General features: G+C 46.5%; 1 protein-coding gene across 4 annotated transcripts in view; it reads left to right on the plus strand.

Annotated features, from left to right (window-relative positions):
* LOC134353179 (arf-GAP with GTPase, ANK repeat and PH domain-containing protein 3-like) overlaps positions 1-12,643 on the plus strand; it is a 545,439-nt gene that overhangs the window by 417,431 nt on the left and 115,365 nt on the right. The window lies entirely within an intron of this gene.

A 12,643-nucleotide genomic window follows, 5' to 3' on the forward strand; every position in this document is an offset into this window, starting at 1 on the left:
TCAGTGTTGTGTGAATTTGCCGCAAACCCAGGGCCGTTGCTGAACATAGTGTTGATGTAATTGGAGGATTGGTCACGGTCTTGTGTCAGTTGGAATGAGAGTGATGTGAGGCAATGCCCCTGTTGGAAAGCTGGGTAAGATGGAAGTCATATAAAATGGAGATGCCATGTCTGTGAGCAGTTGGGATGAAACAGGGTGCACAGTTTTCCAGCAGAAAGTGTGGGATAAACCTGTGGTGGACTTTTGAATGCTCACTTTGGTACAAGATCGTTCATCCTGCAAAACCACATTACCTTGAAATGCAGTGGAGGTCATTCTGGCTTGATGTGTTAACGTGTGAAGACTCTGAGTTTATCAGGCAACCAAATACAGACAGTGACCCTGAAGCCACGCATACCGTGCCCATGACTTGTTACTGATGTAAAATGCTGGAGAACTGAAATAACAGCAGAACATGCTGGAAGTACTCTGCAGGGAAACAATTGATAAGAAAAGATTAGTATTACTAGTCACATGTACATTGAAACGCACAGTGAAATGTGCTGTCTATGTCAACAACTAACACAGTCCAAGGTTATGCTGGGAGCAGTTCACAATTGTCGCCATGTTTTCAGTGCCAATGTAGCATTCCCACAACTTAGGAACCCTTACTAACCTATACAGCTTTGGAATGTGGGAGAAAATCCACATAGTCATGGGGAGGAAGAGAGACCATGGCGGAAATGGAACCCTGATCGCTGGTGCTGTAAACTGTTACGCAAGGCACTGCACCGCTGGGCCACCCTACATCTACATTCCAGAACTGGGAGTAGGTCCTAGGGTGCAGGGGAAGGAAGGAGGGAGGATGGAGAGCAGCCAGTGAACAGAGTCTAAATGCAAGTAGTCGATAATGCAGAAAACTAAAAGTCTCAGTGAAATGCAGAAATGTTTGCTGAATTTGCAGAAGCATTGTTGAAATCTGGAATAAAAGAAGCTATAAATATTGCAGAATGGTGGTCCTTTGTTGAGCAGATCACGTTGTGAGTGACTAGAGGTGTAAAGAAGCTGGGAATAGTGCAGGTATATCAGGATTTCAATTGCAAGGAGTGTTTGGGTCGCAGAATGACAGGAAGGTGCCTCGAGAAGGGGAGTGGGTGCTGGTGGAGCCAGAAGAGTAGTCTAAAACTTCCTGAAAAGATCAGTCCAGTCAGAGTGTGGACTGGTGAGGGGAACAGAAAACACGTTTGCGTGTTCCAAGGTCTTGTACTGTATCTGCCCTTCCAGGTTTCTCACATTGGAGATAGCAAACATTGCTGAACACCTCATTCACTTCTGGAGACTGAGTCTTTAACAACTTCTCCATTGTACTTCTCCCTGTATTTGACCTAGTACGCTGTTGCAGATCGGACCTCAGCCTCCGACACTTCAGAGAAAACAATGTAAGTTATATGACCGGTCCTTATAGCTAATATCCTCTAATACAGGCCATATCCTGGTGAACCTGTTCTGCAGCCTCTTGAAACCCTTCACAATCTTCCTGTAATGCAGCAACCAGAACTGCACACAAAGTTCCAGATGTGGCCAATCAAAGATTTATACAATTGCAGCATGATTTCACAATGTTTCTGCTCAATGGGAAGGTAGAATTTGAACCTGATAAACGTGAGGTGATGTACTCTCTGAAAATCAATGATAGGATATCCATAGTGTATGATAGGCTCCTTGGTGGTATTGGGGTATGCAATGACCTTAGTGTATTGAGTCCATGGATCCCTGAAGATGTCAGCAAAGATCAATAAAGTGGTGAAGGATGGTGTGGGAAATTTGCCTTCATTATCTTGAGGCACACGGAATATAAGAGCTGGGAGGTCACGGTGAAACTTGATGAAACATTATTTGGGTCTCAGTTGGTGTGTGTTGTGCAGTTCTGGTTGTCACACCATAGAGTGGATACGGCAGTGCTGGTGAAGGTACAGTGAGAGACTGGATGGGCTGGGGTTGTTTGGAGGACATGGGTATGGGAGGTAGTTCTAAAAGTGTCCAAAGGATAGAAAACCAGAGGGTATGGTTTAAGGGTTAGGAAGTTTGGAGGGAATAAGTCTTTTGTTTCTCCCTGAGGTGGGCTGGAATGTGGACAACACTGTCTGAGGGGTGGTGGAGACTGACACTCCCACAGCAGGGGAGAAGTAGCTAAAGGGGCACTTATCAGCAAGGCAGGGTAGGCTACAGATGGAGAGATGATAAAATGGAATTTAAGTGGTATTTCAATGAGGACTGTTCTTCTGTTCCTGTCTGTGTGTTACTGTAGTTCGTTCCAGTTATGTGTTACTGTAGTTCCCATTATTACTGTCTGTGTGGAACCATATCTGTCTGTTCCTGTTACTCGTGTGGGACCATATCTCCCCTTGTTCCTGTCTGTGAGGGACTGTATCTCCCCTTGTTCCTGTCTGTGAGGGACTGTATCTCCCCTTGTTCCTGTCTGTGAGGGACTGTATCTCCCCTTGTTCCTGTCTGTGAGGAACTGTATCTCCCTCTGTTCCTGTCTGTGAGTGACTGTATCTCCCCCTGTTCCTGTCTGTGAGGGACTGTATCTCCCTCGGTTCCTGTCTGTAAGGGACTGTATCTCCCCCTGTTCCTGTGTGTGAGGGACTGTATCTCCCCCTGTTCCTGTCTGTGAGTGACTGTATCTCCCCCTGTTCCTGTCTGTGAGTGATTGTATCTCCTTCTGTTCCTGTCTGTGAGGGACTGTATCTCCCCCTGTTCCTGTCTGTGAGGGACTGTATCTAACCCTGTTCCTGTCTGTGAGGGACTGTTTCTCCCCCTGTTCCTGTCTGTGAGGGACTGTAACCCTGTTCCTATCTGTGAGGGACTGTGTCTAACCCTTTTCCTCTCTGTGAGGGACTGTGTCTAACCCTTTTCCTCTCTGTGTGGACTTTATCTCCCCCTGTTCCTGTCTGTGTGGGACTGTATCTCCCCTTGTTCATGACTGTAGCTCATGCTGTGGCAGTCACCTTTACTTATACCTCCATTCTGTGGTGACTGGTGTAAGCAGTCAGGTAATTATCAGCTTTTGCTGGGAGTGTTTAGTGGAACGCTCGGCTGGTGCATTTCATGTCTCGGCAGCTTTGTCCTGGTCCCACCGGACTTGCTTGGAGTTAGAGGTGGAAAGATTCAGACATGAATTCCTAGAAAGGTTAATTAGTCCAGAGGAAGGGAAAAAGATGAGAAGAGTGCACGGGAGACTCTATTTTCAAATCAGAGCTCACAAACAATTAACCTTTAGAACAAATGTAGTTTGTGTAGGAGGGGAGTGGGTGATCCATCAGAGGGATGTGACTGGGAACATTTTTCCTAATGGTTAAAGACCTCTCCGGCATATTTAGATTCTTGGGTGGTAAACTGATTAACCCTTTCCACACCTTGACCATTGACAGCAATTCAGGGGACAACTGGTGAGTGTTGAGGGGAGAGTCATCCTGGAGAGATGAATGGAGCACATGGCAGTATAGGAAGATACTGGCATGGACAGAAGATTGGATGATTGGCAGAAGGCAAAGAGTGGGAATAAAAGGAGCCTTTATTGGCTGCCAGTGACTACTGGCATTCCTCAGTGGTCAGTGTTGGGTCTGCTACTTTTCACATTATACATTAATGATCTCAGTGATGGAATTGATTGCTTTGTGACCATGTTTGCAAACAATACAAAGACAGGTAGAATGGCAGATAGTGTTGAGGAAGCAGGAAGTCTGCAGAAGAACGTGGCAAGATTAGGAGACTGGTCAAAGAAGTGGAAGATGGAATACAGTGCACAGAAGTATATGGTCATGCACTTTGGTAGAAGGAATAAAGACAAAGACTATTTTCTAAATGGAGAGCAAATTCAGAAATCGGAGGTGCAAAGAGATTTGAGAGTCCTGGAGGCTAACATGCAAGTTGAGTCAGTAATAAGGAAGGCAAATGCGTTGTTAGCATTAATTTTGAGAGGACTAGAACATGAAAGCAAAGACGTAATGCTGAGGCATTATAAGGCAGTGGTCAGGCCACGTGTAGAGCGTTGTGAGCAGTTCTACATGCCATATCTAAGGAAGGAGTGCCAGCATTGGAGAGGGTCCATAGGAGGTCGGCGAGGGTGATCACAGCAATGAAAGGGTTAATCTATGAGGAGCATTTGGTAGCTTGGGGCCTGTACTCAAGGGAGTTCAGAAGGATAAGGCTAGGATCTCCTTGAAACCTACCAAATAGGGGGGATCTCATTGAAACCTACTGGAATCTGAAAGATCTAGGAAGAGTGGATGTGGAAAAGATGGGAGAGGATAGCAGAGCTTCAGAATTAAAGGTCATCCCCTTAGAACATAGATGAGGAAGAACTTCTTTAGCCAGAGGGTGGCGAATCTGTGGAATTCATTACCACAGACAGCTGTGGCAGACAAGACGTTGAGTATATTTAAAACAGTGATGGATAGGTTCTTGGTTAGTAAGAGGGTTGAGAATGGGGTTGAGAGGGAAAATAAATCAGCCATGAGGGAATGGCAGAGCTGACTTGATGGGCTGAATGGACTAATTCTCCTCCTCTGTCTTACTGCCTTACAGTCAGAGGGCGAACAGTGTGGGAGGGGCAGTGAAGTTATGGGAGAGGGTGAGGATTTGGGAGGGAAGGAGGGACGGTGTGGGAATGGCAATGAAGTTGTAGGAGAGGGTGAGTGTGTGGGAGTGGCTGAGGATGTGTGAGTGGCAGTGATGGTGTGATAGGGATGGAGGGACGGTGTGGGAAGGGCAATGAAGTTGCGGGGAGAGGGTCGGTGTGTGCAAATGTGTGAGAAGTGGTGATGGTGTGGGGGAAGAGGTTGAGAGTGTGGGCCGATGTTCTGCAGTGAGTGGAGGGTGTGCTGGGGGAACGGGTAGGTGGTGCAGAGGTATGGAGTCTAATCTCCGGCATTGTCCTGTCACACACTGAAGACACTACCTATCCACTGTGTGTGTACACCCTCACTCTGTGTACACCTGCCTTGCATTTACACCTACGCTGTGTATACACCCCTCATGCACACCCATGCAGTCTGAACCGCAGCCTAATTCAGATAGATGGCAGTGCTAAGGCTGTGCTGATGTTCTGCTGTCTGCTGAGCTCTGGTCGATACTCTGGGGAATGTGTTGTGTGTATGTGTGTGGCAGTTCCAGCTCTCTCACAATGGGTCAGTCGTCAGCCTGGGTTAGGGGTTAAACCAGCCCATTGATTTCTTTTCACATTGACTGTACAGATTAAAATCTCTTGATATGAAGATGCTGGCTGACATTCAGTGTGACAGCAGTGGTGTGTGCTGATAAGGAGTGTGCGGACAACGGTTGTTCACCTGCCAGGCAGTTCCCCGGGGCTGACTGGATGTCGCGTTTATATCTGGGAGCTGTCCGATAAACTCACTCAGAAGATTGACCAGTGGCTGGCACTGGCTTGATGGGCCCAATGGCATTCCTGTATGTTGCACCCATACTGTGAGCTGTTCCTCCCAGAGTGTAGGTTTGGCGATACAGCACTGTACAGGCCTATATTCTCACTCCCTGTACAACCATCATCCCTTGTGGCATCTTGCTATGTAATATGGCTGCTGTTACTGGTTACAGTGTTTCAGACTGACACAGTGCTTGGGTCCAGTAAGGAGGGCTGACAGTGCTGTGGGACTTAAGTTTAGGTGCTGGCAATGGGCAGGGTGAGCTGAGGACGATACTGATGCCGTCTGCAACATCTGCACTGATTGAGTCATCAGCCAGTGTGTTCTGCCTTGACATGAGGCCTGTGATCCTGTCTTGACGTAAGATTTGTGGTGCCTTGCTGTGAGGTTTGTGGTTCTGTCTCAATGAGGTTTGTGTCCCTGAGGGTCTGGTCAGGGCTGAGAATTGGCTACTGGAGAACTGGTGGTTCTGTTAGTGTCGAAGCAACAGGGCAGGTGGGTGCAGAGGATAGACACTGCTCAGCCTAGTACTGCCCAAGTTAACGCAGGTCAGTCCTAATAGTCCAGACCAGACCAGACCAGACCAGCCCAGCGCTTTACAGTTCAAACTAGCTCAGCCCTATCCAAGGTACCCTAGGCACTGTCTGCCCTGTCCTACCCTGCCTTTAAGCTTCAACTGGTCAGGCTGTGGTGGGATTGGCCGCTCTGGTTTCGGTTAAGAGCAGCAGATGACCTGTGCCAGTCTGCATTACGTACAACTAAAATTCTTCACCAGAGGCTGCCGATGTGCTTTAAGCAAGTTGATGACTTGGTCTGGTAGAAAGACTGCGGATTACATGGAGAAAGAGCAGTCAGAAGCATTAGTGGTTAAGCCTCATTACTCTACTCTGTGTATAATGGTGTTAACACAACGTGAGGTCTGAACAGAGTTGTGGCTCATGAATTCCTGACAAAAACCTCTGGCCGCCTGATGCCAATTTGGGAGAAACCTTCTTAAGTAACTGAGTGACTGTTGTGCCCCCACCAAACTACAATAGAGATGAGAGTCTGCAGGTCTGGACCAGAGGGACTGATGTTCACCCAGGGAAGATGAAAGGTTCCTGAACTCCAGGAGGTGAATTACTGAAGCTGCAGATGTGCAGCAGAGTGTGGCATCGGTCGGGAGCTGAATAGGTGAACAATTAGCACAGGAGTGGCTCTTAAAACTTGCAAGCTTCACCTAGGTGTAGATCAGGTATGGTCAGGTTCAGACAATGTGGTTCTGACTGTGCTGACCCTGAATCTTGCTATACCAAATGTATAAATCGGCAATTTATTCAAAAAGTTCCCTTGGGTATTACACGAACACAGGAGCAAGAGTCAGCAGCCAAACCTGCACCATGTGGTCATGGCTGATCCATTCAGGTCTGGTCTTGAGGAACAGTGTATGACCTAGAATGTGAACACCTAGTCCTGTCACCCATCAGCCACAGATTTTGGACCATACTCATACAACACCACCTCTGCTGTCCGCTCATTTATTTTGTCATTTTTTTTATTCAAATAAAGGTGCTAAGCTTTGACTTTTTATAGATTGCCCTGATATGCCGCATACTTTTGCCTCAGTCTGTTACACTTTGCTTGTCAGTTTCCCCCTCTCTGTCCTGTGCACAACTCATTTTCTCTTGACTTATTACATCTTCTGTATTTGTTTCTCTCCCCCCTGTGAGGCCTTGTGTCCAACTTTGGTCCCTGGTCCCAGCAGGATTCAAGTGAAGCCCATCCCAATGGGACAGCTCTTTCCTTCCCCTAAACGCATTTCTCTCACAACAAGCTTTGAGGATTGTGCTTCCTATTTTCAGTTTAGCTCCAAGTTCTTCACAATTCCTCGAATCTCCTTTCATACCCCACCAGTATTTTTTGGACCACAACAAATGAATCCTCCCCCTTCCATTCCAAGTTATTCTCCAGACCAAAAGAGATGTTCTTAACCCTAGCAGAAGACAGTCAACACAACGTTTGGGATGCTGTCTTAGCTGCAGAGGAATTCTCCCTATAACCTGGTGCTACGGACAGTTTATCACCCTCCCTGCAGTGAGCACTATCATCCACACAGGGGGCAAGAACCCCATGCTTATGGGACAAGACTATAAGACTGTAAGACATAGGAGCAGAATTTGGCTACTTGGCCCATCGAGTGCTCTACTATTTGATCATGGCTGATTTCATTTCCTTCTCAACTACATTCTCTTGCCTTCTCCCTGTAACCTTTGACACCCTTACCATCAACCTCCACTTGAAATATACCAAATGACTTTGCCTCCTCAGCCTTTTGTGGCAATGAATTCCACAGACTCACCATCTTCTGGCTAAAGAAATTCTTCCTCATCTCTGTTCTAAAGGGACTTTCTTCTATTCTGAGGCTGTGCTCTCTGGTTCTTGACTCTCCCACGATAGGAAACATCTTGTCCATGTCTAAAGCTTTCAATATTTGGCAGTTTTCAGTGGGATTCCCCCTCCCCTCATTTTTCTGAACTGCAACTGAGTACAAGCCTCGAGCTATCAAACATTCTTCATGCATTAACTCTTTCATCCCTGGATCACTCTCTTGAACCTTCTCTGGACCCTCTCCAATGTCAGCACATCCTTTCCTGGAAATGGGGCCCAAAACTGCTCACAGTACTCCAAATATAAACTGGCGGCCAATATCTTACAGAGTCTCAGGCAAGGGGAATGGCTGGGGCTCATCTGGAACTATGCCCCAGACCGCTCTGCAGTCACACTATCCTCTCCCTGACTATTTACCATAAATATTCACCCACCTTGGTTTGTCCTGAGATACCATGTCCAGGCCAGTCTCTCCTGTCACAGTGTTCAGAGCTCAGACTCTAGCTCATCAACTCAGAGCCAAAGTTACTGGAGTGGATGTGTTCACTGTTGGGGTCCATCAACTCCCACATGTTGTAGCTACAACATGTCAGCTAGACCAGCCATCTCTTCTAATTATCAGTTTATATTAGATTTCACCACTTCAAAAATGCAGGAGTTGCTCACATTGATGTGCCCTGATTTAAAATACTTGATCCATCAGAGTAGACAGGAAATAAAAGAAAAATAATTGAACAATCACCCGGCTGCTGACCTGTGACCTCACACGTAGGCACACACTACACAGAGACAGGCTTTTCAGCTCACAGAGTCTGTACCAACCCACATCCACCCATTTACACCAATCATACCCTAACCCATTTTATTCCCTGCATATTCCCATCGACTACCGTTCCCACCCACTTCTCCCCCCACCACAGATTGTACTCCCAACTGCACACTGGAGACAATGTGCAGCAGTGAATTAACCCACTAATCCACACAGCTCTGGGATGTGGGCTGAAACTTTGTGTTCAGAGAGTTACAGGAAGAATGTGGAAACCCCACACATGCAGGTGATCAGTTTGGAAAGTCAAGTTACAGGTGTGATATATATACTATATGGTGGGGTACTGAAGAACAGTGCCCATTGTGTAATGCCCAGTGACTGATTACTGGCAGCAAAAAAAAACAAAACTACTAAAAACCTTATTAATACACTTTATTAATAACAATCAACGCTAACAATGGAGAGGTGAGCGGAGCCAGAGGTGCAGGCGAGGCATGATCAAGGCAGGGTCGAAGCAGAGTCAAGGCAAAGTCACGGTGACCTGAGAGTGAGGAAAGTCCCGATGTCTGATCATTTTAAGCACCGGACTGAATTGGAAAGGTTGAGTATGGGCCGAAGAGCAGTCCGAGAGCAAGGAACGACCCATTGTTTGGGTGATTTAAGCACCAGACCAGATTGAAAAGGTCAGGGTGTAAGGCCTGGAGACAAAATGGTGGCTGCTTCTGCGTGCTGCTCCACAACATTTCCTCAGCTCCGCGCTGAATTGAGGCTGTGGCCTTCTCCAGTGGCAGTGATGCCTGGCTTCATGTCATCTGAAGTTCTGCAACTATTTGCTTGCTTTTATTGTTTGCACAAGTTTTTTTTCTCTCTCTGTTGTTTGACAGTCTTTTTTAATGGGTTCTTTTGAAGTTTCTTTGTTTTGTGGCAGTCTGTAAGGAGATGAATTTCCAGGTTGCATATAGTATGCGTACTTTGAACTTTGAATGTTGATAAATAGGGAGACCGAGAGGTTCAGGTCCATAGTTTTTTGAAAGTGGCATCGCAGATAGACAGGGTGATGAAGGAGGTGTATGCCATGCTTATCTTTTTAGGTCAGCGCTTGGATTATAGAATTGGAACATTACCTTAAAAAACATTCATTATACTGCACTTGAAGCACTGTGTACAGTTCTGGTCACCATATCACAGAAAGGATGTGTTTGTGCTGGAGAGAGTGCAGAGGAGATTCACCAGAATGTTGCCTGGATTGGAGAACTTTTTTTATGGGGAGAGATTGCATAATTGTTTTCCCTGCACTGAAGGAGGCTAAGAGTGACTTGATTGAGGTGTTTAAGGTTATAAGGAAAGATGGGGTGGCTGGTCAGAATCTTTTTTCCCATGGGAGAGGTATCAAAGACAAAAGTGCATAGGTTTAAAGTGAGGGATTTGTAGGGGATTTTTTTCACACAGAGAGTGGTTGAGATCTGGAACTCACTACCAAAGGAGGTGCTGGAATCAGATACAGGCATTGAAGGATATGGCCCTCCTGCAATCACATGAGATTAGTGCAGGTGGGCAAAGAGCTCGAGCTGATGACGGGCTGAAGGGCCTGTATAACATGATGAATCAGGATCTGACCTCAGTTACTGGACCTGTGGAAACAACACTGAAGAAACCTTAAAACATCTTGCTCAAAAAATCCCAAGCTCACCCATTGTCAGTCTACATAAAACCAGTATATCCAGCTCAGAGACAGAGAGTCTGTCCTGACCAGCGAGAATCTGCCTCGGTCCAGCACTACCCATCTTGGCAGAACACAAGTACCTGATCAAACTTGTCCGTCCAAGTAAATGGTCACACGTTTGCTCCACATTATATACAGATGGATCTGTTTGTTGTTTTTAGCAGATGATGGTATCCCAACTGAAGATGGCTAAGCTGGTCGATATATGTCCAGACCTTACCTGTCCCAAACACAGACACTTGGACTGTACCACCACCTTGTCCCGAATACAGATGGCTTGAACAAGCAATTCACAGCCACACTCTTAAACTTGGTCTGCAGGGGAAGATCAGTGCAGCAGGTAGAGAGAAGGCATTACTCCAGGACAAAACCTCTGGCTGCAGATGGGATGACCTGATGCAATGGGAGGTAAGGGAGGCAGTGTCCCAGACCTGGCCCCAGCCTCTAGTCCTTAAATATGGAGAACTACATCATCGTTCAAGGAGGGGAGGGGGGTGACACTTGGCAAGTCTGCTGGAAGTACAACAATCTTAAAGTGAATTGGAATGAGAATAATTAGATTAATGAATGAAAGCCAAGGTGGAATTATTAACATTAATTGCTCCTTGAGCAAATTGATAGAGTTCTTTGAGGAAGAGAATTGATGTAGATCCTTAGAATTTATGGCATGGCAAAAAAGCCCAACCTCAGGTTGGTGTCCCTGGTCTTGCCTCCTCCTCAAATTGTCTGTAGGAAACTTGAATCCCTCTTTCTCATCAGCTTATCTGTAATTCCCTGAATTACTCCACAGCTCCCTGTGTTAACGCTCCACGCTCCCATCACTGTTTGGCTGAAGAAATTGCTGTTGAATTTCTGTGGGCTTTTGATGATTCGTATGTGGATGCCCCCCCTCCCCCCCCCGCTTCACTCTGTGCCAGAGTGGAAGGAAACACTCTGTTCAAACTGCTCACTGGATCCTGCCTCGGGTGCCTCAGTTACTGAGTACTTCATAGTTCAGATCAGGACTGGAGACCAATGGGGGGAACAACGTGGAAACTCCTGGAATTAGGGGAACTGTGCAGATATGCAAGAGCCAGAAAGCAGGGGGAAGTGATGAACCACTGTTCAAGCCTTCGTGATACATTAGCAGACTGGGCTTGGTGTACATGCCATTAGCTCTGTGTGCGGATCAGGAGAATGTACCCCAACGGAGAGTCTGACTGTACCCCCACCTGTAAAGAACATGGAAACTTGATAGATTGAAGACAGAACTGGCTTGTCTATGCAAGCCAGAGGGTCATGGTGGAGGAGTGTGATTCTGACTGGAGATTTGTGAGTAGTGGTGTTCTACAGTGATCGGTGCTGGGTCCTCTGTTGTTCATTATGTATACAGATGATTTGGACAAAAATGCAGATTGGCAAAATTGTGAATAGTGAAGAAGATTTTCAAAGGATATAGATCAATGGATAAAGTGGGCAGAGAAAAGGCAGATGGTGTTTAATTCAGGTATACCTGAGGTGTTCACTTTGGGAGATCAAATATAAAAGGAAAGTATATCGTAACTGGCAGGACTTTTTTTTAACAAAATAATGTATCTTTCAACAACAACATTATCTATCACAAACTAAATTCAAATATTCCCATTCTCATCTGTGGTGCCTAATGGCTCTGGAACACCTCCAGAGTACCCGTGGACACTGTGTGTTATTTCACCAGGGTTAGCCAGGCACAGATATACCCCTGGAACATTGCCAGGTAGTCAGCTCAAGCAGATCCCTCCTCTGCCCACCTCTACAACCCCAGAGATAGCTAACTTGAGTAATCCCAGGAACAAGTTCTCTAGGACATCCTCCTCCCTCCCTGCTGTCTCTATACTAGATGACCAAATATGAAGAGGGTGGGGTTAAAATGGAACCAGAAGGTGAGGAGCAGCCCCCAATGGCAGGACCCCTTGGGAACATCGATGTATCATGGGATCTTGGCATGCAAGTTCATAGCTTTGGCCAGGCCACATCTGGAGTTACTGTCAACAGTTCTGTCACCCCATTATAGGAAGGGTGTGGGTGCAGAAGTAGTTCACTGAATTTGCATGGATTGTATCCGCTATATATAGTGGTTGGACAGACGTCGGAGTTTGTAAAGTTACGAGAGGCACAGATGGGTAGGTCACCAGAGTCCTTTTCCCTGGGTGGTAACATCAAATTTCAGAGGGCAAGTGTTTAAGGTGAAAGGGGAGAAGTTTAAAGGAGATGCATGATGCAGGTTTTTTTTTTACACAAGTGTAGCGGGTGCCTCGAGTACATGCAAGGGGAAGTGAGGGAACCAGATACAAAGGTGGCAGGGAATGGAGGGATATGGATTGTGTACAGGCTCATGGG

Source organism: Mobula hypostoma, chromosome 1 (genome assembly GCF_963921235.1).
Source record: "Mobula hypostoma chromosome 1, sMobHyp1.1, whole genome shotgun sequence".
Taxonomy (NCBI): domain Eukaryota; kingdom Metazoa; phylum Chordata; class Chondrichthyes; order Myliobatiformes; family Myliobatidae; genus Mobula; species Mobula hypostoma.